This window comes from Balaenoptera borealis (genome assembly GCF_965194805.1).
Source record: "Balaenoptera borealis genome assembly, chromosome: 2".
Taxonomy (NCBI): Eukaryota; Metazoa; Chordata; class Mammalia; order Artiodactyla; family Balaenopteridae; genus Balaenoptera; species Balaenoptera borealis.
The window spans coordinates 121,100,722-121,126,408 of NC_138867.1; the positions used below are offsets into that span (position 1 = coordinate 121,100,722).

Sequence of the window (25,687 nt, forward strand, 5' to 3'; positions counted from 1 at the left end):
TTAAAGGTGTTAAGTTTTAATAATCATTTCAGTTAAAGTAGCACAAATGGGAAGGCATCCTTTATAAGCCTCATAATCAATTTTGAAAGACTTGTTTTTCATTTTCCTCTAAAAAGATTTAAAAAATATTTCTTTTGTTCATGTTGCAGGCTGTATGTTGTTTGCTGACAGCGTTTCCAGCTGGAACCACATTGTTCTCCCAGGGTATTACTCCCACCCAGGCATACTGTCTGTAGAAGATTTTTCTGAAACCTTGCAGTGACTTTTTTATAAGATTTAATATCACTTCATTTGGATAGTTTTATGTGGACAAATGGGTCTTAACAGGAATCAGCCAACAAAAGACAGTGCTTCCCGTACAGTCCTTTACTTTCTAGGACTGCTGTCTTGCTAAATAGAATTTAAGCACGAGCATCAGTTTCTTGTCCCTGTCTCTCTTGGGCTCTGTCTCTGTTTTGTGTGGAAAGCCACCGTTCTTAGATATTTAATTTAGGAGTGGGCAGGGAGAGAGAAGAAACAGCATCACGTCTCTCTGTGTGCACACATATGCCCTGCTTGGCGACATCTGAGCACTAGAGACTCACTGACCCACATTCTTTCCCTCCCTCCCTTGCAGTGTACTGACTGTGCAGGGCTCTGGTGCCGCAGTTACTTCTAAAATGTGTTGCCAAATGCAGAAATCTCTGTCCCCACTGACTTCTCAGTTGTTGGAAATGAGCTCATGACCTAGAGTCACAGAGCACTGTGGCAGTGCTTTCGGCATCCAGATCCTTGGAGGTGGCCAGGGAATGCACAGGGTCATGGAGGATTCCAGAAAGTCCTGAACCTGAAACACCAGCTGGCCCGTGTTTTCCCGACTGTGCACCATGCCCTCCGCTCCCTGCTGATTTCTACTGTCTTCATAAATAATAACAGAGTTCTTTCCATGTCAGAACCTTTTCTCTGTTTTGCTAACAAGCTGTTTTTGAAAGTATTTTTAATCTGTTTTGGGGGCACATCCACAGCTTACGTTCATTGAAGGGGAAAGTTTGAGGCCGGTGTGGGAGAGCCCCTGAAGACAGCAGGTGCTCTGTGGGCTGGATTTGGCCAGTTTTGTAGAACAGCACGAACCCACCCCTGCCCTGGAGTCTCGGGGCATAAACAGGACATGCTGCGTGACCTGGAGGTCTGACATTCGTTCCTTTGCTCTTCCACAGGAATGATAAGGCTGAGGCCGGTTGCCAAGCAACCTTGGACATAATAGAAGCAAGAGAACTCACCCACTGACTGTTAAATTCCCTTTGCCTTTTTTCTCTGTTTTCCCGTGGAGGCTTGAGGGATACTAGTTTTGGGTGGGAGGAGATCAAGTGTACTAATTTGAAAGACTGACTGTGAGAGTCTTACTGTTTTAGCCTCACTGGTCTCAGCTCTAATCAGATAACTCGGCCTTAAATGAGAAGGACAGCTCTCAGGGAGCCCCACATTCCGGGAGCAGTTGGGAGAAGAGAGGCGAGCTTCCCCTGCTGTCAGCATGGACGTGGAGTGTTGGTGAGGTGCTTTGCTGACTGTGAAGGCAGCTTTTGTTATCACCATCCTTGCAGTCGGTTTGCATAAAGCACATTGTAGACATGACGATTCCATTCCACTCTGACCGTGCCAGACAGGCCACTTTCTATCTCGAGGGAGGGAGGACCCAGTCCAGGCTGCTTACGCAGGAAGAGAATTGATTGTAGTCTGGAGCTGGAAAGCCCAGGGATGTTCTGACTTCCGAGCAGCCCGGGTCCCGTGGCTCACACGGTGTCTGCAGGCCCCAGTCTCTCTGCATCTCTCCATGCCGTTTTCCTATAGGTTGATGCCATTCTCAGCCTCTTCCCTCATGTTGGCAAGAGGACCTGTGGCCAAGAGTTCGAACCGAAGCCCTGAGCGTGGTTCTCATTGGCTTTTTGTTGAATCATGTGCACATCCTTGAGATAATCCTTGAAGCTCCCCTGGCCTGAGCCCAGAGTGGAGTCAACAGCATATGAGATACATGTTCCAAGTGTCAGGAATGGATGGTTTCCCAGAGGAATATTAGGGTGCTGTAAATACAGAAGAAGAGGGGATAGCTGCTGGGCTGCCAGGGCAATGAAATTCCTCCACCCTGGCCTGCATAGATTGAACGGCGTCATCCAGGGAAGAGAAAGGGCTCTGCTTCCCAAATATCTCATGGTTCTTGGCCATGTTTGGATAAGTTAATTTGGGCTATCAGGCTATTTTTAAGTAAAGTAACCCTGGAAATTCAGATTTGGAGGGCAAGAAATGAGACAGTTAGGAAGCCCTGGGGACCACCAGGATTGGGCAGACCATGGGCAGCCTGAGAATAGTGTTTCGGAGCCACGTGCCTCGTGAGCAGGGGATGGGGTGTCCGGTGGATAGGAGGGTGAGAGGGGACTGCCCCTGCTGGGACAAACTGTAAAAAACACAAAACTCTGTATGAGAACTATTAAGTAGTGTAGCAGATCCATAACCTCCCAGGCAACAATTGATTATCTTACAGTCCAGCCAGTATGCGAAAATTGTTCTCCATTTTCCAGAGCCTGTTTCCCCTTGTGATACTTATGATTTGGGAAGCAGAATATATCCTGCAGTGCTTGTTTTGAATCTGCTGATGGCTAGTGTAGTGGATTAGACAACAAGGATCAGCGAACATTTTCTGTAAAAAGCCAGATAGTAAACGTTTTAGGCTTTGTGGGCAACATACAGTCTCTGTTGCATAGTCTTCTTTTATGCCTTTTTTTTTTTTTTTTCTTTTACAACCATTTAATAAGGTAGAAACCACTGTGGCTCAAGGGCCACAGTTTGCTGAGCCCCAGTATGGGTTGTGGAGTCAGACCTGGGTTCCATTCCTATCCATGTTGCTTGTGAACCGTGTGGGCATTTTAACCTCTCAGAGACTCAGTTGTCTGAGTTTTCTCATCTGTAAAGTAAGTCTGATAGAAGTACCCACCTCATCGGGTTATTGTGAGGATGGCTCAGAAAGTATTGGCTCCTTGGAATCATGATGGTGACCCTTTGCCACTACACAGCATACTCTGGGGGGAAGATGGGGTTGAGCTCTAAGAGTTTTTGTAATTTCCATTGTTCTTCCTCTTTTGATGCCTGCTTTTTCTCTGTTCTGGACAACTCATCATCAGGTTTTGGGAACTTGGTGCCAATCTCAGTTTCATTTCTGGTCTGTTCAGGAAGCGACCCACATTTTAATCCATATTTGGTAGTAACCGAAATAAATTGTCTTGGTTCATTATCAAAATGCAGACTATGTACTTGTTTTGCTTCCAGCCTGAAATTCCCTCCTTATCCACTTTTTCACTACATTCCAGTTCATCAGCCTATCAAGGCCTCTTATTAAAGCTGGAAGGAGAATTGTTTTTTTCTGTATATCAGAGAGAATGTTAGAATTGTCGATTTTTGTTTGTTGAACTTGGTGGATGGATGTCAACCTATTACCTGCACTTCGTACAGGCAAATTATGATGGAATGGATAGAAATCACATGACCTTTCAAATCCTCAGTATTCTGCAAGCTCCCACCTTCTTTAAGTCTTTGCTCAATTGATACTTTTTCAGTGAGGTCTAACCTGGCAGCTCCTCCCATCCTACTTCATTCTACTTTTTCCTGTAGTACGTTTCTCATTCTAACACTCTATATAATTTATTTATTATGGTTTCTTTTTTGTCTGTCTCTCCCTACTAGAATGAAAACTCTGTAAGGCCAAGGATATTTATCTTTGTTCACTTCTGTATTCCCCGTGCTTTGAATGGCATCTGGTACATAAATAAATATTTGTTGAATGAATGAATGAATGCTTTGATTCCTATATCGGAATGTTTACTGCATCCTGTTCTCCCTTGCCTAGAAATCCATGAGACTTGGGTTTGAATATTGACTCTGCCACAAATTGCCTCTGTCTTTGAGCAAATCATTTAATCTTTGGGGACTCTAGTTTTCTTATCTTTAAAATAAGGGTTTAGAGTAAATGATTGCTAAATTTCCTATTTGGTCTATAGTTCTGTGATTATAATCTCTGGTTAAAAGAGACGATGTACTACTATTAAAATTGCCACAGGGCTTCCCTGGTGGCGCAGTGGTTGAGAATCTGCCTGCCAATGCAGGGGACACGGGTTCGAGCCCTGGTCTGGGAAGATCCCACATGCCGCGGAGCAACTAGGCCCGTGAGCCACAACTACTGAGCCTGTGCATCTGGAGCCTGTGCTCCGCAACAAGAGAGGCCGCGATAGTGAGAGGCCCGCGCACCTCGATGAAGAGTGGCCCCCGCTTGCCACAACTAGAGAAAGCCCTCGCACAGAAACGAAGACCCAACACAGCCAAAAATAAATAAATAAATAAATAAATAAATAAAATTAAAAAAAAAAAGTAAATTGAAGTTGAGTTCTTTAACTCTTAAAAAAAGTCTGACATAGACAACATATCCCCCCATTGTCTCCACAGACTTGAAAAAAAAAAAAAAATTGCCACAGATATTTCCTGAAAACAGTTTGAATTTCTTTGGTGGGCACAGTGGGTTGAAAGAGATTCACAAGACGTTTTTAGAGGTACCTTCTACCTTCCCTAAAACAGTTCTCAAGTATTATAGTCTGATTGCTTTCAAGAACCTTTTCACTAGCCCTTTTAGGATAAAGTGCAGATGCCTTGATAGTACTTTCTGAGCCCTGTGTCCTCTGGCCCCTGCCTGCTCCTCCAGCTTCACATTGTCTTCATGTCTGTGCTCTGTGTTCCAGTTCTCCTAAATTTATTTTGGTTTCTCCAGTGGATGATGGGTTCAGCCCATTGAATATTTCTGTTCTTTCTGCCTGGTATCCCTGGTGCCTTCCCCATCCCCTTTGGACAACGCCTACACATACTTTGGATCTCAATACACGGTGGGTATGGACTTAGGAGGGATTGGCAATAGGGTTCCTAGTAGTAGTGAGATTCTACTAGGAATCTCACTAGCTAAAGCAGAGACCGAAAAGGCCTGAGTTTGCTCAGGAACCATAACCAGCCTGGGTTGGTTGGAGCATCTATGCAATAAGCATGCCAGGGTTTTGGGGATTAGACTATAGAAGGCTTGGGTGCCACAGTGAAGAGACTGTCTTCATTTAGTGGATACTGGGAAGCCAGTGTAAGTGTTTTGAGTAGCACAGTGACATAATCAAAGCTATATGAACTAAATAGCACAGATGTACATCTAAGAGCATTGAAAACATCATTTCCCTAATCCCTAAAGCATACTTGGGGGCATAAATGCTAGGGTTCCTGTTTTGCAGTTGGGGAAAAGCTGGGACACATAATGATTAAGGGACTTATTTTAGGCGTCACAGAAAAGCAGTGATTGAGCCAACAAGTATCTTTATAATTAGACAGCATTGTAATCTGCAAGATTGATGAATGTTGCAAGTGGCTTGGTTCATTTTTCAAGTGGGTAGCAAGGTGAATAGTTGTGTGAGTGTCTCTCAAAGGTGACTGACTCATAGGTGTTTCTGGAAGCTTTGGCAGAGGCTTGGATTCTGTTTAGGTGATAACTGGATCCTTTGAGGGTGGATAACGGATGCTTCAGTGTGTCATAGCTGTTGTCGCCCTATGTGGTTGCTATATGTGTAGATTTAGCAAAGTCAAGGAGCAGATAGATGCCAATTTCCTCTCCTGGCTAGTTTAGGAAGAGTTCTTTCACAGCAAGCCTCGTCTGTGATTCCAGTTTACTTAAGCTTTAAGGGAGGTATTGGGTTTTGCAGCTTTGTTACAGACTGGGTTTAAAAATACAAGACATCAGTGGTATAATTGATGATCTCCAAAGACTAATTCCCAGCCTGCGTTGGAACAGTGCTTCTCAACCTTCAATGCTTATCCAAGTCGCCTGGGGACCTTGTTAAAATCAGGTTCTGATACAGGGCTTGGAACTCTGTATTTCTCACAAGCTCCCAGTTGATGCTGATGCTGTCAAGTTGCAAGGGAAAGACCTGGATCTCCCTTCACCTGAACTTTCTTCCTTTCCTCTCTTCCCCAGCCTTCCTCCTTCTTGGTCTCTCAGACACTTGTCTCCATTTTGTGGCTGCTAGTATTTGCCACCAAGACTCATTGTTTAGCTTGTGACTACCTCTGTAGCCAGAATGGTCTTTACAAAGTGAAAATCTGATCATGTCACCTTACTGTTTAAATCCCTTTAGCGGCCCCCCGTGCACCCCCGTTTCCTGGTCTGGCCCATTTGCCTTTCCAGTTTCATCTTGTACCATCTTTGCATTTTCCAGCTGCGAGGCGCCTTTTCTGACCCCTTTGATGTTCACGTGCCTCCCATCACAGGGCCTTGGCACACAGTTCCCTCTGATGCTGCCCTCCTCTGCCTCCTTTCCCCTAACTACTACTCCTTCAAATCTCAGCTCAAGTGCTACTTCCTCTGGAAGCTGCCCCAGGCTTCCCTGTTCAGTGACCTTCTGCCTTGGCCTCTTAGGCCATTGCCAGGCCCCTTTGGTCTCTACCTGGGGTCAGCAGCAAGGAAGCGGGGGGTTTGGCTGGGGCCTAGCTGGATATTATGTTCCAATAGTCCACTCAGTTCAAGCATCATGCATTATTTTAGGAAGTTGTAGATTGCCCAAGAGCTGCCTTTCAAAAGCACTCTGCCTGGAAGGGTGGTGATGGCGAAAGTGTTCTTCGTAGTGTGAAGGAGGAAGAGGAAGAGCACAGAGTTTCCACTAGGAACCAAATCATGTCCTCTTAAGCTGGCTTTCAGGGCTGTTGTTTGTGTGCATGCACTCGGTGAAATGGTCCTGCGTCCCTCTCTCTGCTCCCATGCTTCTCCTTTTTCTGTTGTTCTTGCAGTTTTATAATTGCAGAAACTATATCCCAAAGAAAGCAATTGCCTAGCTCAGGGCTGTAGGACATAAGGCTGAGCTGAGAGAAGAATCCAGGTGGGATTGCTCCTGGGCCTCTTCACCTGCTGGGCTGTGCTGCTCTGCATGGGGCGGGGGGTCTCCTTAAAGCCCAGCAGCCCTTTGGCAGCTTCCGGGGCATGCACACAGCCCTGCTGAGGTGAGGCTCTTCCTTCCCAGCTGGAATGCCTCGAAGGGGTACCCGGAATGTGTTCTGCGGCAAACCTACCAAACCTCAGTAATGTGGTCACCTTTCCTGCTGTGTCACAACTCTAACAGCAGTGAATACTATCATGAGTAACAACTGGGGGTTTTTTTTTTTGAGGTAAGATCTATCATTTATTATCCCATTAAAAATTTTTTTTTATTTGTGTACAATTTTTAAAGGTTACTTTCTATTTACAGTTATTGTAAAAGTTTGGCTATATTCCCTGGGTTGTATGATACATCCTTGAGCCTATCTTACATCCAATAGTTTGTAACTCCTACTCCCCCGCCCCCCCCCCCCCATATTGCCACCCCCCACTGGTAGCCACTGGTTTGTTCTCTATATCTGTGAGTCTGCTTCTTTTTTGTTATATGCACTAGTTTGTTGTATTTTTTAGATTCCACATGTAAGTGATATCATTCAGTGTTTATCTTTCTCTGTCTGACTTATTTCACTTAGGCTAATGCCCTCCAACTTCTTCCACGTTGCTGCAAATGGCAAAATTTCGTTCTTTTTTATGGCTGAGTCGTATTTCATTGTATGTGTACCACATCTTCTTTATCCATTCATCTGTTGATGGACAGCAACTATGGGTTTTTTTGTTCTTTTAAAAAATTTATTTATTTATTTACTTATGGCTGTGTTGGGTCTTCTTCATTGCTGCGCGCGGGCTTTCTCTAGTTGCGGCGAGTGGGGGCTACTCTTCCTTGCGGTGCGCGGGCTTCATTGTGGTGGCTACTCTTGTTGGGGAGCACGGGCTCTAGGCGTGCAGGCTTCAGTAGTTGTGACACACAGGCTTCAGTAGATGTGGCACACAGGCTTAGTAGTTGTGGCACACAGGCTCAGTAGTTGTGACACATGGGCTTAGTTGCTCCACGGCATGTGGGATCTTCCCAGACCAGGGCTTGAACCCATGTCCCCTGCATTGGCAGGCAGATTCTTAACCACTGTGCCACCAGGGAAGCCCACTATGGGTTTTTTTAGAGGCATATTTTAATGTGTTCCCCCTATCCCCTTTGGAGATTTGTCCTCTGTATTTTGGATCCTTCTCGTAACTTTTTACGACTTAGACTGAAGGGTGCACTTAGATTCTAAGCTCCATGAGGACAAGGTCTGGGGCTGTATCCTCAGTTGTCTGCACAGTAACTGGCACATAATAGCCGCTCCACAAATGGTCATAAGGAGAAACTTATTAATTTGCAATATGGTGAGACTCCCAACCTCATCCGTCCCCCGCTGACCTGATCTTTCAGCAGCCCTAGCAGTGATGCTTTGAGGCTGAGAGTATTCGTACCTGTGAATTCCTGCACAGGCTTTGTTCTGCCAGCTCTAGGGAATGACACGAGCCACAGGAGCATCGTTGTAATTGGCTTCACGGCTGCTTATTGTCTGGCTTGACCCACTGGCCTGATGCAGTGGGACGCACAGTATTAAATGAAATGGCTGATCCATCGGGGCAAATCTACAGGTGGTACCTTGTTATCTTCCTCCTATCCTTGAATGCGAGCTCTGAGAGGAGCCGTGCTTATCTTGCCTTTGTCTGGCATGGTGAATCAGAGAGCACTGGCTGCAGAATAAATAACTATAAAAAACCCAGACTAAGTGGATGAGTGATGAATACATTTGTCCTAACTTAAATGTTGGGGTGCAGAGCCGGGGAGGACCGTAGAGACACACAGCTTACTCACGTCTGTTCTTTATGACTCATCGGAATACCCCCGCTCCCCGGCCCTTTATTTTGGGCTTCTCATCCATTGAACTACCTTCAGAAGGCCAAGCTCTTTTTCTCTTTTCTTGTCTAATCCCATTATTTGTGCTTCATTAATAGACCTGCCTGTGGTGGTAGTGCAGTGATTTCCTGACTTTCTGCAATTCTTCTTGGGAACCCAGCAGCGTGTTTCCAATGCTCACGTGTGCTTGGAACCTCCTAGTCATGTGGTGTCTGTCTGCTGGAAGGTCTTGGCATCAGGGTGGGAGGAAAGCAGGGGTGGTGGCAGTGCAGATCAAGATGATGAGCCAGGCTTATTTCTTGTTCCAGTCTAAGCAAGTGTCTAGGGAGTTCCCTGGCGGTCCAGTGGTTAGGATTTGGCACTTTCACTGTGGGGGCCTGGGTTCAGTCCCTGGTTGGGAAACTGAGATCCCACAAGCTGCATGGCGTGGCCAAAATGAAATTAAAAAAAAAAAAAACAAAAAAACCCCACAAGTGTCCAGACTTCCCCATCCTATGAGGAACATCAGGGCACAGACAGGCTCCTGGTGGAATGTGTGTGTTTGTACGTATGGTTCAGTCATCAGCTCACTGTAGGTGCTGTTTCCTGTGCTTGAGGCACCTTTAATTGTGTGGTTTCGTTGGTTGGGGCCCAGGGCTGATTGCTTTTTCTTTGTTTTTAAAATTGTTTTCTGGACATGGCTTTAATTCACTTCTTTGGTCTTGAGCTGGGGAATTTCCGCAGGAACCTTTGAGTCGTGTCTTACACACCGTACAGTTCTACCTCCTGTCATCTCTAAGTTAACATCCATGCTCCTGGTGCCGTGCTGGGGAATAGTGACAGTCCTAACTAATATGTATCGATGACGCCCTGCGTGGCAGACTTCTGTAAATCCTGTACACGCTCTCAGTGAATCCTCAAAACAACCTTAGAAGGTAGTGATGCTATCACCCTTGCCACCGTCTCCATTTCATAGGTGAGGAAAGCCATGAGATCCACATGGAAAGATATTAGATGCCCTTTTTTGATTAAAAACAAACAAAACGAAACAAACTAAGCATCCCTTTGAGAAAAAGGAATGGGTATCTTGCCTGAATCACAGGCATATTTTCTAGGCTGCCTGCTAAGGTGTAAGATTTAGTAGAGGCTTTTTTTTTCTTCCCCTTTTTCTTTTTTAGAATTGTTACCAAGGAGATATATTGCCTCCGAAAGGCAAATATGATGAAGAAATCCCTTCCGCTTTTGTCTACTCCCGTGTTTGAAGAATGTCACCATACCCAACTGTTTTCCTTATAGGGAATAAGGATGAAAAGGCCTTGTCCTGAACTCTGGTGGTTAGAGTATAGCCCACACGTCTCAGGGAAACACTGCATTCTTTAAAAATGATTTAAATCCATGCCATTCATGCTCATCTGTAATGCCAGACATTGGTTAGAGTATCCATATAAGCAGTGGCCTTCAGTCTGGTGAGACTAGAGTGGGCGTGGGTCAGATTCAGTAACCTTGGAGAAAGTGGATGAAAACTGGACTGAAAAGAAGAACGTCAAAGAGGATCTGTTCCCTCTTAAACCCCTGGCAGCTCTAGAGACTGTGAGCCTTGGGATGAGAAAAACTGTTCTGTGGTACCTTCTGTAAGAATGAGGCATTTGTTTACAATGAATGTCCAGGGAATTTTCTTTTTTTTTTTTTTAAAATGTTATTTATTTATTTATTTATGGCTGCTACTCTTCGTTGCGGTGTGCGGGCTTCTCACTGAGGTGGCTTCTGTTGTTGCGGAGCATGAGCTCTGGGCGCACGGGCTTCAGTAGTTGTGGCTCGCGTGCTCAGTAGTTGTGGCTTGCGGGCTGTAGAGCGGAGGCTCAGTAGTTGTGGCACACGGGCTTAGTTGCTCCGTGGCATGTGGTATCTTCCCGGACCAGGGCTCGAACCCGTGTCCCCTGCATCGGCAGGCGGATTCTCAACCACTGCGCCACCAGGGAAGTCCCCAGGGGATTTTCTTTTTTACAGTAATGGCTACAATTTTCTCAATTGTAGCCCAGCCCCATGATCACTGGTGATGATGGAGCTAAATGGATGTGTTGAGTTGACATTTTTCAAATTTCATTTTGATTCTAGTCTTATTTTCAGAGCATCCTTTAACAGAGCTGTATCCAGTTAGAAGGATTTAACTCGTTTAAGGTTTGGTCACCTTTTTGTTTTTTCTGTCCTTAATTTTAGTGGAAAGGCTCATTAGAAGTGAAATTGCTGAGATCTGGCAGTAGAATGGCAGAGAGGAAAAGCAATTGTAATCATCAGCCGAAGTGGCTCTAGAGTGTTTTGTGGATTGAAGTTTCTCAGTTTTATTGATAGAGAAGTAGATACTGGATAAACATTTTTTAACAGCTTTTATTGAGATATAATTCACTTACCAGAGCATTGGAAATGTGGAATTAGCTCAGGGACACCTGATAGATTATAGGCTGAGTCTGGGACTCTGGTGAGAGGCCTTGAGACTTAATAATTTTTAGGTTCAAATTGAGAGGCCCAAACTCGGGTTTGATTCTATCTCCCCTAAGCCTCAGTTTCCTCACTTGTAAGATAGAGATAAAAGTACATGCTCCTCCCTCATAGGGCTAATTTGAGGATTCAGTGAGCTAACAGTGCATATAAAGTGCTTAGCAAAGTGCTGGTTACAACCTCAGTAAATGGTGGCTTGTATAGACCCCTTAATTCAGCTTCATACAGAGACTCTCACTAAATTTGGAAACCTTATCTTTCTGGCCTGCATAGTTTTTCTGTGGTTAAAGAACAGTTAATTGAATTGAAGATGCATTCTCCTGTGTCAGAGAAATAAAGTAGTTCTGTGGTACCAATTTAATCTAGAGTTACCAGATGAAATACAGGATACCCAGTTAAACTGGAATTTCAGATAAACAATGAAAATTTTGTAGTGTCGGGTCAGTCCCTAATATTTGCTGTTTACCTTAAATTTAACTGGTTGTCTTGTATTTTTATTTGCGAAATCTGGCAACCCTAATTTAATCCCACTGTTTCCCCTGTTTGGAATCATTGTCTAACTTTATGATTACTACAAATGAGTTGAGGAATTTTGAATAGGATGTAGGGATAGAATTTTATTTGCTTCTCGCCTGCAGCCGCCATCCTTTGTTGTTGCCAGTAGAAACCCATCCTTTTCCGAATAGCCCCATCATCCACTGAAACGCTCGTTGCATAGCAGCCGGACGTCTTTATTGAGAAATAAGCCAGAAGGAAATCTCTCTGATGGCATTTCCTCTACTGCATGGTATTGCTGAGCTTGTGTTGAGGAGGATGTTGGGAATGGAATCGCAAGAGTCCTGCAGCGATGTTGGCAGTTCACCTTGGAGGAGTTGGGGGTCCGCAGGCAGGGACTCTGGTGGCATCCAGGGAACTGTGTTCTCAGGCTTCAGGAGCCATTTGGAAGCAAGCTTTCCCTGGGCAGGACTCCAGCAATGAGCATCCTTTGTCTGCAGGTCTAGGGAACACACGAATACAAAAAGTCCCAGTCCTTGATAACTGAGGAATGTATAGTTTCATAGAGAGATAGGGTCAGCACGTACCAATAATTGCTGTGATTTACTGAGCACTTCCTTGGTGACTTTGCCTCAACACTGGTAGGTGCTTTCCATGCACTGTCCCAGTAATCCTCACAGCATCCCTAGGAACAAGGCCCTGTGATCATCCCCATTTTTCTGCCAGAGGAAGTTGAAGCTTCGAAAATGGGATGGAGCCCGGAGCCACACGTAGGTTGGTCTGACTTAAATGCCTCTGTTCTCTCTTGTCTCCTACATCAAAAATTGCATGTATAGGTTGAATCACATGAAATTACCAATATTCTACCAACCATTTTTGACCTACAAAAATGACAATTTCATATAGTTCAACCTAATCCAAAGATTTAGATGATACAGGTACACACATATACATACACACATATGCACACATACATGTAACACAATTCATTGTTATATAACTGTTACACATAACTTGCTGAGGCTGACAGGAGTGAATGAAGTTATGTGGACCTGGTTCAGGTTACTAGAGAGGGCTTCTGGGAAATTAGTTTTCATTTGTTCACTCATTCACTCACCCACTCACTCACTGGCTCCCTCACCAAATAGAAACTTACTGAATTCTGCCAAGCATCATATTAAGCATAGAATTGGGCAGGGACTTTTTTTTTAATTATTATGAAAAATGTCACTCTTGCCCATTTGTAGTCAATCCCGCTCTCATTTGTAGGCAACCACTGATCTGTTTTCTCTATGCTGGTCTTTTCTGGACATTTCCTAGAAATGGATTCATATTTATACAATATGCGGTCTTTGTATCTGGTTTCTTTCACCTACCACACAATTTTCAGGTTCATCCGTGTTGTAGCATGTATCACTAGTTCGTTCCGTTGTACAGATGGACACATTTTGTTTTTCCATTCACCAGTTCGTAGATATTTGGATCATTTCTGTTGTTTGGCTATTATGTATATTGGTACTATGAACATTCTCTACTTTGTGTGGCTTTGTTTTCATTTCTCTTAGGTAGGTAACTAGGAATGGAATTGCTGGGTCATATAGTAACATTTCTCCTTGAGCAGATTTTTGAGGAAGGAGAGTAAAAAATGGGTTTACACGAAGGCTCAAAAGTGGAAATGAGGTTTGGATTAGCCAGCAAGGCAATGATGACTTGGAGTAAAATGCCAGAACCCAGAAAGGAGAGCTGGACAGATTTTAAATTAGGACAGTTAGGAAGGGCAGCTGGAGTTAGCCAGAAAGATCCTGATGTCCACGGAGGCTAATGCTGCTTCTCTTTTCATATTTGGCGGAGTGGGCAAAAGGCTTCTCTTTCCATTGCTGTTTTTGGACACAGGTATTGGAATACATTTTATAGTCTTCCCACAGTGATAGTCCTTTACAGGAAAGTAGCAATGTCTCCTTCTGGAGCGTCAGTTCTCAAATGCTGAGTCCCACAGTTTTTGCTGAGAAAAACACAGACAATAGAATGGGTTTTTCACAAAGCTAAATTTATATAATGTGTCTTATTCTGATAATGCATCTCTCCTATTATTTTGGAATAGTTAAGACTGTTCTTTTTATATTCAGTGATAGTGATAAAATTTTTTTTAATGGTTGTGCTTGGAATAGTAAAATTGGCACCCAAATGCACGCATGTATGTGTGTGTGTGTGCATGCACGTGCACGTGTGCTTCTGTATGTAGTTTAAGTTGGTTGTTGAATCTGGGAACAACTTTTCCAAAGAAGGTTTTGGGAAAGAGGCTGTTGGCATCCATGGTGGCCCTTGTGTTTTGCCTCCTTCCTGATTTTCTTATATAATTGTGGATTGTGGGCATCTGGAGTGATGCCTGGGTGAGACCAAAATAGAAGATTAGTGAAACCAAGAAAGGACTCTCCTAAGCATGTCACCCGCTTCCTTCCTTAGCTGTCTGACTCTGTAAATATATGCAGTGGATGGGCTCATGCCGTCTTCAGTCTCTTTGGTAGTGTGAGGAAGCCAGGCTAAGCTCAGGATGGATTTCTCAGGCATGTTTGGGGCTACCCGACAGTTGATTCTCTTCAGGGTAGGCGGTTGTTTTCTTTGCATCTTCTGCTGAGGCTGGAGGCTCTGTAGAAGCAGAACTGTGGTGAGAGCTGTGGGACAGAATAGCAACCCTGGATCCAGAGGGGGAGGGGCGCCCCCAGTCTTGCTCTCCAGGGCCTACACTCTAGCCTGGGGTCAGGGAGTAGAATTTTTCTGTAACATGATCCTTAAGTACACATAGCCATTTTTTCCAATTAATCACAAAAGTGTGGGTGCTATGCATGAAATTAACAAGAATGCAATGAGTGGAGCCCAGCACAGTGCTAATAAGTGCGCTCAGGCATGGTGTAATTTGACCCTAGCAACAATTGTGTTAGAGAGGTGTGGTTATTCCATTTTTGTGTGAAGAAACTGCTGGTCAGGAATGCTTAGTAACTTGTTCATTTAACTTGCCACTGCATGAGAGATGAAGAGCCGGGATTCAAACCTAGCCTGTTCTCTTAAAAACCCGGGCCCCTCAGTTCAGCCATTTCTACCTCAAATCTCATTTCCAGAGGCCCAGCACTTTGGTCCCCCTTCACTGCGAAGGTCTCGTGTGTGAAAAGTTTGCTGAGGTTGGTTGCCGTGGGCCATGCTTAGCAAGTTCTCCCTGCGGCAGCCCACACAGCTCCGGTGTGTCTGACATACTCTGTTTGCTGCCCCTCTGTCTACAGATGGCTCTATTGATTCAGCCTTGGGAAGTCTTTGCCCTGCCTGCCCTCCTCACCCCTTTTGTTGATACATCCCCAGAACGTTCAAGTTCACACCCGAGGTGCAACCCTGGCTCCTGGGGCTGAGGGTAGGATATGAACGCCTGTCCCGGTGCTCATGGGTGTCTGCGGGACAGAGGGTTCTGCTGGGCCATGTGCAAGTGGCTCCCCCTTGCCTGCCCTTGGGAACCGGGGGCTTCTTATCCGCTGTCTTCATGCAGTTCTTACAGGCCACAGTTTAAATGCTTTGCCATTTCCTATGGCTAGAAAATGAGAAATTGCAAAGTTCTATCCATTTCTCTTCTAGTTTTAAGTTTAAGAATTCTGTATTTTAGGTAAACACTGGACCGAACAACAGCGTTGAATCTCTTTTCTGCTTGTTACACTTCAGCCATAGTGAGGTGGTGGAATCCCATCCATCTAACTGGTATCAAATTTTGCTTAGTGGTTCTTAAATAATTTCTCCCTTCCCTTCCCTTTCTTCCCCCTCCCAATTTAACATTTGCCTTGGTTTTTATGCTCAACAGCCTGTGAGATATGGCTGATGTTACTAACTTCTGGTAAAACGGAGTGACCAAGGCATGCAGTCGTTGAGTTGTGCAGGGTCTGGCTAGAACTGGACCTCGAAATTAGGTCTTTTGATGGCTAGATCAGCTGCTTTCCTTGTCACCACTTTGTGGAACAGACTGGCCATTGACAGTGAGGTCCGAGGACTGGGCAGAAACGGAGGCCCTTCTTAGCCGGTGGTTACGAGCTGCTCAGAGCATGGTCCATCTGTTTGGGACCGGGGTTGGGCCCCAAAATGGACCAACCAGCCCCACGAAGAAAGGAAAGCTCTTCTATCACTACAGAGGGTACCCTGGCCCCTATTGGCTTCTGGAGGTTTCTGCCCCAGGAAAGGGTTGCTGCACAGCTTTTCTTACTGTGGATGAATTAGAACATATGTTTTAACTATATATGGCACATTACTTATTAAGCTTGTGTCCTTGTACTTGTCTAATCCTCTGGCACTTCGCCCAGCAGTTAGTTGCCCCTTTTATAAGATAAGTGCCTGTATGACCGGGTGTTCTGATTTTAAGTCATGAGCTTTGACTTTTATCAGAAATTTACAATTTGCTTTTCAAAGGACTTAGTTGAGTGCAATTGCATGACATGGCAGTGTTAAATTTTGTAATGTAGAAACTTTCAAGTGAAACTCTATAAAATGTGCACTTTCAGTGTCCTTTTTGAATGGTCTTATTTGTGTGTTTCATCAGTCTGTGTTAGACATTTTTATAACTCAAGTAATCTATGTTCATTGTAAAAGGATTAAAAAATGCAGATAAGCAAAGAGAGAAAGAGGAAAAGGAAAGGAAAAAAATTATATTCTCTAAATAAAAGTCCCTTGAGAGAAGCCAGGATGTGAAGGACTTTGAACTTTTCAGAAGGAGGAGTCAAGTCTGTTGGTGCAAGTCATTATCATTCTCAGAATTGCTCTTCTCTTCCTTGGTCCAGAGATCAAGACACAAGTTGGGAGTGTCTGAGCATGTCCTGGAGAAAGTCAAAGTTGCATTCGGTTTGCTGCATTCTGCTATAAGCCCAATTGGTTCAGGGGTCAAAGGTCCTGCTGTTAATCCACCACCTGCTGGGGGTGGCTGTGAAAAGGGAAAAGTAGCCCTTTGGGGTCTCCTGTTTATACAGTTGCTAGTTCTCAAGCAGAAAGGGAGAAAATAATCTTACAGTCATACTTCTTCACTTACTCCTTCCAGCACTGCTGGGGCCATCCATCCATCCATCTGTTCACTCACTCATTCACTCATTGACTGATTGACTGATGGATTCATAATACGTGTTTACCGTGCACCTCCTGAGCACCAGACACCGATTATGTTTGACTTTGGAGTCAGACAAGCCCCTGATCTTGTGGAGCTCATGTTGGATTAGAGCAGGTGGTGGTACCATTGCTTCCCTTTCAGCTTTTCCTTACATGGCCTTGAAGGCATTCTTGTCTCCCAGGAACTGGCCCGACTCCTAGGTTCCGTCCTGGAGCTCAGCTTGTCCTCCCACCCGCAGCCGACCTGAAACTTGATTATCCCCAACAGGGAACGTGAGGAGGAGAAGGCCGCATGTGGCTGGCAGAATTCTTCTCAAAATGGGACTTTACTTTTGTCTGGGAGGAGCAGGGGAGCAGATCACAGAGGGAGGGGTTCCTGGCTTTATCAGAGAGAGAAGGCCTCATTGTGTGTTGTTGTTGGAACAGATCCCAGAGACCTCAGTACGATTCTTTGGACAGGGCTGAGCTCAGCTACCATGCAATAAAATAATAGCCGAAAGAATCGGTGTGGAATTCAGGATAGTATCAAAAGGAGCTCTGTGTTACAGCTCTCCCCAAGCAGAGGGCAGGGCTTTAGCCCTGGGTCAAGCCCTGTTGTTAACTTCATAATATCTTAATGAACATGCCTTTTGTGTTTGTGTCTGTGCTCTCTCTCTCTCTTTTTCTGTCTTTGTCTCTCTCAATCTCTCTGTCGCTGTCTGGGTCTCTCATGTGTAGTCATTTATTAAGGAATTTTGAAGGAAATTCAAAAATTTGGTTTCTGGAAATTCTCTTCCTTTTGAGCTGTGGCATGTCTGGGTGGATGCGTGAGGTGCAGGGATGGGAACATTTGACACAGAGAACTTAGAAAGTTCCAGGAAACCGCAGTTCCCAAACTTCAGTCACTCACGTACTTCCATGATGATTTTCTGTCACATAACGCCAACACCTATTGTTTACCTAATGTGTTTACATAAATGGGAGTACTGTTCTTTTTGAAAGGCCTCTCTTTGTTTGAAAAGGTTATTTTATAATTTGGCTATAAATTAAGTACCAGTATACTTTGGTCAATATAGAAAGTAACCTCAGAGATCAATATATCAGCTCTAATGTGTATTTATGTGCCACGTAAGATGATTTTGTACACCGCGAAGTTGGATGCTCACCGTACTTTGGGAAGTTCTGTCGTATGCTCTATTGAACATATTCCTGGTGAGTCAGATGAATCAACCTCTCTCCTTCCAGTCACTTTCCCTCCAGCTCCCCGTTCCGCACTCAGGTGAGTTACTGGATATGACGCAAGTTGGTATGTGAGGCCTCAGGGAGAGTCACAGGTATGAGGGAAGGGCACGCTCTTGGCTGCCCCTTTTTCCGATCATCTATGGGCCCTGGCCCCTTGGTTGACTTTGCTGTGTACTCTGGGTGCAGAGTAACATTGCCTGTGCTAAGGAGCAGAAGATGTAGACGCTGAAAAGTGCAGTGGACCAAGCTGTCTTCACACCAGGTGATTTCCCCAGCTCTTTAGCAAGCTTTCTCCATCCTGTGTGGCAGAGCAGAAGCTGAGAGTGTGGGATCTGGCACCGAAAGCATGGGTTCAAGTCCCGGGCCTGCTCCTTCTGTGACATTGACCTGTAACCTCTGTTTTCATTGATTCACCTAAAAAATACTGTGTGCCTGCTATGTCCCAGCCACTGTTCTAGGCGCTAGGAATATACTAGTGAACAAAATAGGGGAAAAACTCAGGCTTTCGCAGAGGTTATATTCTGGTCTTATTTTCATGTTTTGAATGGGGGGTAATGATAGTTCTCCCTCCTATGGTGGTTGTGAGGTTTCAGTGAGCCGGTGTGGGAAGTGTGCTTACACAGTGCCTGGCTCAGCGGTTGCCTCGTAAATGCCAGCTGTTTTGTTATGATACTTAGGTGCCCAGCATCGTACCAGGCTTTGAGCCCATTGAGCCCACTCCTGCCTGCCTTTGCTTCCGCAGTGCCCCACGGAAATATTCTCTCCTTATTTCTTGGCCTTTGAGTAATTCTCGAAGCCCCAGAGCCTCTGGGAAACTTGCATGGCTTGGAGCCTCCTCACCTAATCATAGGACTCTGAGAGCTCCTGGCACCCCCTGAAATAAGCTTACTCATCACCTCACTGCCGTGGAGAGTTGACGTTCTCATTCCCTGGATGACGTCTTTTGCCCTTTTGTTAAGGCTCCCTCTCTCCTGCTTTTCCCCCAGAGCCGCCTCCTCTCTTCCTGTAGTAGGAAGGTTGTTTGGGCAGAAATTCTCCCCCTGCAGTGTGCTGTAAGGGACTGTTTAACACAATTCTTTATTATTGCATATGGGAAAAACTCACCATAGCATGGTTGGGCTAAAACGGAGGTATTGGAGCTGGGCCTTGGCACCTGTCCATGGAGGGGTGTGACTGCATTTGAATTCCGTTCATTTCCAGAAGGAAAAATTCTATTTATCACCTTTGTAATTAACTACGCAAACATAAATAGTTTTGTCCTGGGCTCCCAGTCCCAATGACAAAAGTCTCCATTGACTCAAGCACTCAGTACCTGTCTGATCATGACTTTTGTGCCCAGATGCCCTGCTGTATGTGCCCAGTGTCTGACTGCTTCAGAGGGGAAACCAGTCTGCCTGTGCCCTGCCAAGAGTGGGTGACGGGGAGTGACTTGGAGTTTGGAGCAACTCAAATAGTGTACATATATAGTTTGCTGGGGCTGCCATAACCCAGTACTACAGACTGGGTGGTTTAAACCACAGAAATTAATTTTCTCACAGTTCCAGAGGTTCAGTGGCTGAGATCAAGGTCGGCAGGGTCGGTTTCTTCTGAGACCTCTTTCCTTGGCTTGTAGATGGCCGTCTTTTCTCTGTGTCTTCACATGGTCTGCCCTCTGTCATTGTCTAAATGCTAGTATCTTCTTATAAAGAAACAGTCGTATTGGATTAGGGCCACCCATATGACCTCATTTTACCCGTATCACCTCTTTAAAGGCCCTCTCTCCAAATACAGTCACACTTTGAGATGCTAGGGGTTAGGACTCCAACATATGGATTTTGAGGGTGGGGGGGGGGGACACACTTCAGCCCATAACAGTGTGGTTCAGGAATGCAGGTCTAAAATACACTCCTATCACCTAGGCCTCAGATGGGTCTTTGAGGGTGTTAGGGAGAATCATAAAGCCAGCCAGCTTCAGGCTTGGGCGTTGACTCTTTGGGGGCCACCATTACTGATTTAATGAGATCCTGCTGGTGTCTTACTTAGGCCACCACCACCCTCCTCAGGAGGGTCAGCCAGGCCTCAAGTAGGTGGACAGTTTTACCCACAACATGTAGGTAAACTTTGATCATTTACCCTGTGTCCTGGCTACTTCAGACAGGATTTGAGAGAGAGGAGTAGAAATAGATTGGGGAAGGATTTGTTGACAGGGAAAGCATGATATTGTCCTTCATAGACAAGACTCAGAACTTGTCAAGAGTTGGGAAAACCATGGCAAGAGCTTTCCAGTAATCTGAAACCCCCTTCTCCTTCCGGTTAGATGTACTGTAAACAGCGACTGCCTACGAGAGGGGTTTGTAGTCTGTTGACTTTGGCTGAGATGTGGCCTGAGAAGATTCATCGGTTTCCAATTCCTGTTCTCTCAGGATACTAAATATTGCAATGAACTGGAAAACCTTTCTTTATTAAAACTGGAGGAAGAGTTGGGGTGTTTTGAGGGAGACCTAGAACAGGAAGGGAGCTGACACTAGAAGTTTCATTGCATTCCTTCAGAAATTGTTTCATCTTGTTTGCAATGTCCGTGTTTAGTAGCTTAAATATGGGGGGAGGTAAAACAATAAATACAATTCCAGAAGTGCTGACATTATAGCTGGCTTGTGAGGCAGTGTAGCGTGGTGGTTAAGGGTAAAGCTCTGGCATCCCACTGATCCTGGTTCTACCGTTCATCACCTTTGTGACCTTGGACCAGTTATAAATCTCTCTGAGCTTCAGTTTCCTTCTCTGTAAAATGGAAGTGACATTAGTACCTGCTTCATGGGATGTTGTGAAGATCAAATGAGAGAATGCAGGTAACACTCTTAGTTAATGCTCAACAGTTGTTAGCCAGTGGTTAGCCTCTATTCTTATTATTGATGCAGGATGATTCACGGGCTGTTTATTTTCCCAGTCCGGTGGCCAGCTTCATTCTATTACTTACGGAGTTATATGATTTTTATCAGGTTCCAGCCTTGCTTGCTTTTCCATTCTTAGCTAGGAGAACTTTCTTTAATCTTTTTCTGGGAACAGCGCTCACGCTTAAGGAGGAAATTTCTTTCAAATGGGAAAGAAGCATATATATATATTTCTTACCTTTAGTGTTCTGCTATAGAGCTAAGGTTAGTTGGTTTTACTGACTAAAAAAAGTATGCTGATTAGGTGTAGGTCATGTATTCATATTCACTCCACACATTTACTGAAATGCCCCAGTCACAGTGCATCCTCCTGTTTCCTTCACATTGTCCAATTGCAGTGGCCTGCCATTCTCACCCACCACAGGGCCTTTGCATATGCCACCATCGAAACCTGGAGCACTTTTGCCACTTCCCCTTCTCACCACTTCTCCTTCAGACTCATCCCAGTCTCACTTCCCTGGCTGGCCTTCCTGGCTCCCTGTACTTCTGTAGGACCCCGGTTCTTGCCTACTGCAGCACAGAGCCATGCTGACTGCACACTCATCTGGGTAAGCACTGGTTAAAGTTTGTCTCTTCACTAATTGGGAAGCCCGTGAGGGTGGGAACCATGTCTTTTTTGGTTCACCATCATATACCGAGCACCCTGTAGCACCTTGGGACATAGTAGATACTGGGTAAATACGTGTTGAATGAATGAATGGGTATTGTTTTGGTGAAAAGAGCTGTGTTAGGTATGGTGGGGACTGCAGAGATAATCCTGTTCAGTCCCTGCTCCTAAGGCACGTCCAGTTTCATAGAGGAGAAGGCAATTCAGTAGTGCCATCGGAGGAGTACACGAGGGATGCCCGAGTTCACAGGAGGACATGGTCATTCTCCACAGGGGAATAAGCAAATGCATCTTCCAGGAGGTGCCATGCCTGCACCAGGCCAAGGAGAAAAGAGGAGGTGAGTCTGAAGAAATGGGAGAAAAAGGCACACTGGATGGAGGGAACTGTGTGCCCAGGCTTGGAAAGCACAGCCTGGCTTCAGGGACAGGAGTCACATGGTTTGGTTGGAGCCCAGCAGGCTGGTGGGGAAGCAGTGAGCAGCAGTATGTTGGAAGGTATGTGAGAGCCAGTTTGTGGCAGGCCTCCAGGGCCAGACAAGGCAATTGGGGTTGGCATGGAGGAAAAGGGGAGGTGCCGTAGAAGGTCCTGGTGACGTGGGTGCTGTGCTTCAAGAAGATAGTGTGTAGTACGGTGTGTCTGCAGGCAAGACCGTGGTGGGGAGGCCAAGTGGGAGACACTCGGAGTGTCTTTTTTTTTTTTTCATGGGGACATGAAAGTGTTTTACTGTACCAGGAGTTCCCAAATCTGTGGGCAGCACACACCAGTGAGGATTGCATGTCACTGGGGAGGGCAGATGGGGTGGTGCTCAGGATTTGGACAGAGACAGGGACAGAGCCCTTGGACCCACTGTTCACACAGCTTCACATTGGGAAGGGTCAGGGGAGAAGGAACAGGCCGGGTCGGGTGTAGCCCAGCTGTGGGTTTTGGAGAAAGATTGCATAGCTCGTTAAACCCGGTCCTTTTTTTTTTTTTCACTTTGCCCTGGGCAACCAGGGTGCCTGCCCAGCACTTGGACAGTGAGATGAGAGAGAACGCTGATGGGGCAGATCACTGATTAGCTGCCAGAGACAGAGGCAATGGTGGGAGGCTGTCATGATTCTTTTAGCTGTAGGAGCGTGGAGAACACCCAGCACGGTGCCTGGCAAGTGCTGGAAGTTCAGTAAATGCTAGTTCTCTTCCCTGTGCCAGAAATAAGGAACTCAGGCAGAGAAACAGGTAGGAGGGGAGGGAGCAAGATGGAGGTGCCAGCACAGCACTCAGGTGATGAAGCTCAGCAGGTGGCTGGAAAAGCAGGAGTGGAGTTGGCCAGGGAGAGAGGTGCGTGCCACCTTCGCGGAGTTATTGCTGCAGCCAAGGGAGGGAGAGGGGGTGTCTTAGTGCGTCTGGGCTGCTATGACAAAGCACCACGGACTGGGTGGCTCAAAAACAACAGCGGTTGATCTCTCACAGTTTTGGAGGCCGGAAGTCCAAGATGAGAGTGCCGGCATGGTCTGGTTCTCGGGAGGGCCCTCTTCTGGGCTGCAGACTTCCCATTGTATCCTTACCTGGCAGAGAGCAGAGGGAGGGAGCAAGTGCCCTTGTGACTCTTTAGGGCACTAATCCCATCATGGGGCTCCACCCTCATGACCTCATCTAATCCTAATTACCTCCTGAAGGCCCCACCTCCTAAAACCATCACTTTGGGGAATAGGGTTTCAATATGTGAATTTTGGCAAGGACACAAACATTCAGTCTATAGTAAGGGGTTTGGGCAGCACTTGGGGGACCATCTCCCTCTGAGGGTAAGAGAAGGAAGCAGGGAGCCGAGTGAGGAAGACCCAGAGATACAACAGGTGGGACCCTGAGGGGATGGTGCCTTGAAAACCTTGGTTTATAAGATGGGTTTTCCTGTTGTCTACATGATGAAGACTAAGTGGACCTTAGGCAGTCTATGGGTGGCATTGGATCTTGGGTCGGCCACCGGGTCGGCCGCCATTTCAGCCAGCATCTTTGTTACTCAGGTTCCCTGACCATAGACTGCAATCCCAAACCCCGGCAGCCATCCAGTAAGTGCCCACCTCTTGTGAGCTGGTGAGGACAGCTTGGTGGGACTTCAGTCCTTGGCTCAGTGCCTTGCCCAGAACAGTCATGTCATCCAGCCTTGTCAAATCGCACTGTTCACTCCTCCCACAAAGATGGTGAGAAGTGGATGTGTCAGCACTGTTTTCATAGGAGAACTTGCTGCACAAACATTGAAAAGTTCAGGTGCCTTATTTAAAATTCCTGACCACACTTGAGATCTACTTGGAGTTTGGGGAACCTGTCACCTGAACTGTGACAGGTTAGCTGTCCGCTCTGGGTTTCAGGTTTTAGGAATGAGATATGAATAACAGGGGTATCAGAGCAGGCTCTGGGGTCCTGATTGAGGTTCTGCTTTCCCTCCCTTAGCATGTCATCCAGTCCCAAGCCCAGGAATATGATTTCTGTCCCAGTATTAGTTAGGAGCTCTGATAGCATGGCTCTTGGACAGTTTTGCTTAGATCTGCCTGACCTGGGAGTGTATCTTCCCTTCCACCCCATGTGGGACCACAGAGGAGATGCCAGGTACCACTTACTGTTTTAAAAAAAAAAAAATCACTCTACTTTAACCCTGTGTCTATGATCTGGACCCAAGCCAGGCTCCACTGGGCCTTGTTTGGGCCAGCCAAACCACACCCCAGCCAGGTGGCACCCCTCTCCCGGCTTCTTACCTTTGCACACCCTTATTTTCTTGGTGCTGTGCCCACAGGTGTGGCACTGCTGGCTGGGGTCAGGGACTGGCACAGGAGGCAGGGCTGCTGGAGGGAAGACCCTTTGGTGGCTGCACCTTCTGCTGTCACTCAGACACGAGCTCTGCATGGGGTCTCTGTGCTGTCCTTTAATGTTGTTTCATAAAGCAACGTAGCATGATGGGTAAGAGCTCAGACTCTGGAGCTTTATCACCTTGGCAAGCACTCAGCTTTTCTGAGTCTGTTTCCTCATGTATAAAGTTGGGAACGTAACATTACCACCATCCTTGGGCTCTCGGGAAGAATAAATGAGATCATAATTGTAAAGAGCCTAGCTCATATGCCAACACTCAGTAAATGTCAGCTGTGTTTGTCATCTTTCTTATTCTTTGCCCACCTTCAGCAGGGGGAAGAGCTCCATGCTCCTTGTGTCAGCTCCTGCTTGTGAACCTCTCACCTGGAATGCTGTGGAGGGCACCCCCACAAGAATCCCCCTTCCGTGTGCCTATGATAGGGTTCCAGCCTCACCCTTTCTCTGGGTGTGTCTGGAAGGGTGCCTGCCCTGGCTCTTGCTCCTGGCTGTTGGCCCCTGGCCTTTCTTCCCCTCCACCTGGTCATCTGAGCCAGGGCTGTGCAGCACAAGGAGTCTTAGTTTAGCGGTGATTGGGTTGCAAGGAGCAACTGCCTGCTCAAACCAACTGAAGCCAAGAGGAGAAATTTATTGCTGGGATGCTGGCATGTCCCATGGACCCTGAGGGCAGGAAGTGCAGCTGGCCGGGAACCAGGAATTGGAAAGTCTGGAGCCGGGTTGCGTGTACTTTCTCTCTGGGGCTGCTGCTATCTCCTCTGACTTCCCTCCACAGACCAGCTTTCTCCGCTCAGTGTGTGCACTAGGGAGAAGGAGTCTGCCCCAGCCCAGTTCTGAAACACTCCCCAGTTTGAATGCTCAGCATCAATGAACAGGCTCCCCTGTGCCCTAATTACAGATTCCCCAAAGAGAAGCAGGTTGGCCCTGCTAGCCCAGATGCCCACCTCTGTCCCTGCAGTGAGGAGGCAGGGCTGGGGACGGTATGGGCGTGTCTCACCTCATTGATGGGGGCAGGCCGGTCACAGAAAGGGCATGTGGACAGGTCAGTGTGTCGTGTCTCCTGGCCTTCTGGCAGGAAGGAAAGCCCTCTCTCCCAGAGCCGGCTCTGCCAGGCACACGCAGACTGAGGCTGTGAGGTCGTCTGGGGTTTGCCAGGATAGACAGCCCCTCACCCCACAAGCCA

General features: G+C 46.3%; 1 protein-coding gene and 1 long non-coding RNA gene across 7 annotated transcripts in view; one reads left to right on the forward strand and one right to left on the reverse strand.

The window, feature by feature from the left end:
- The window catches only part of LOC309624588, an 85,604-nt gene that overhangs the window by 48,018 nt on the left and 11,899 nt on the right, over positions 1 to 25,687 (reverse strand). The window contains exon 1 of the long non-coding RNA XR_014242038.1: positions 1 to 25,687. This exon is cut by the window's right edge and continues 11,899 nt beyond it. This is a non-coding gene — a long non-coding RNA (uncharacterized lncRNA).
- ARHGAP26 (Rho GTPase activating protein 26) overlaps positions 1 to 25,687 on the forward strand; it is a 466,073-nt gene that overhangs the window by 21,637 nt on the left and 418,749 nt on the right. The window lies entirely within an intron of this gene.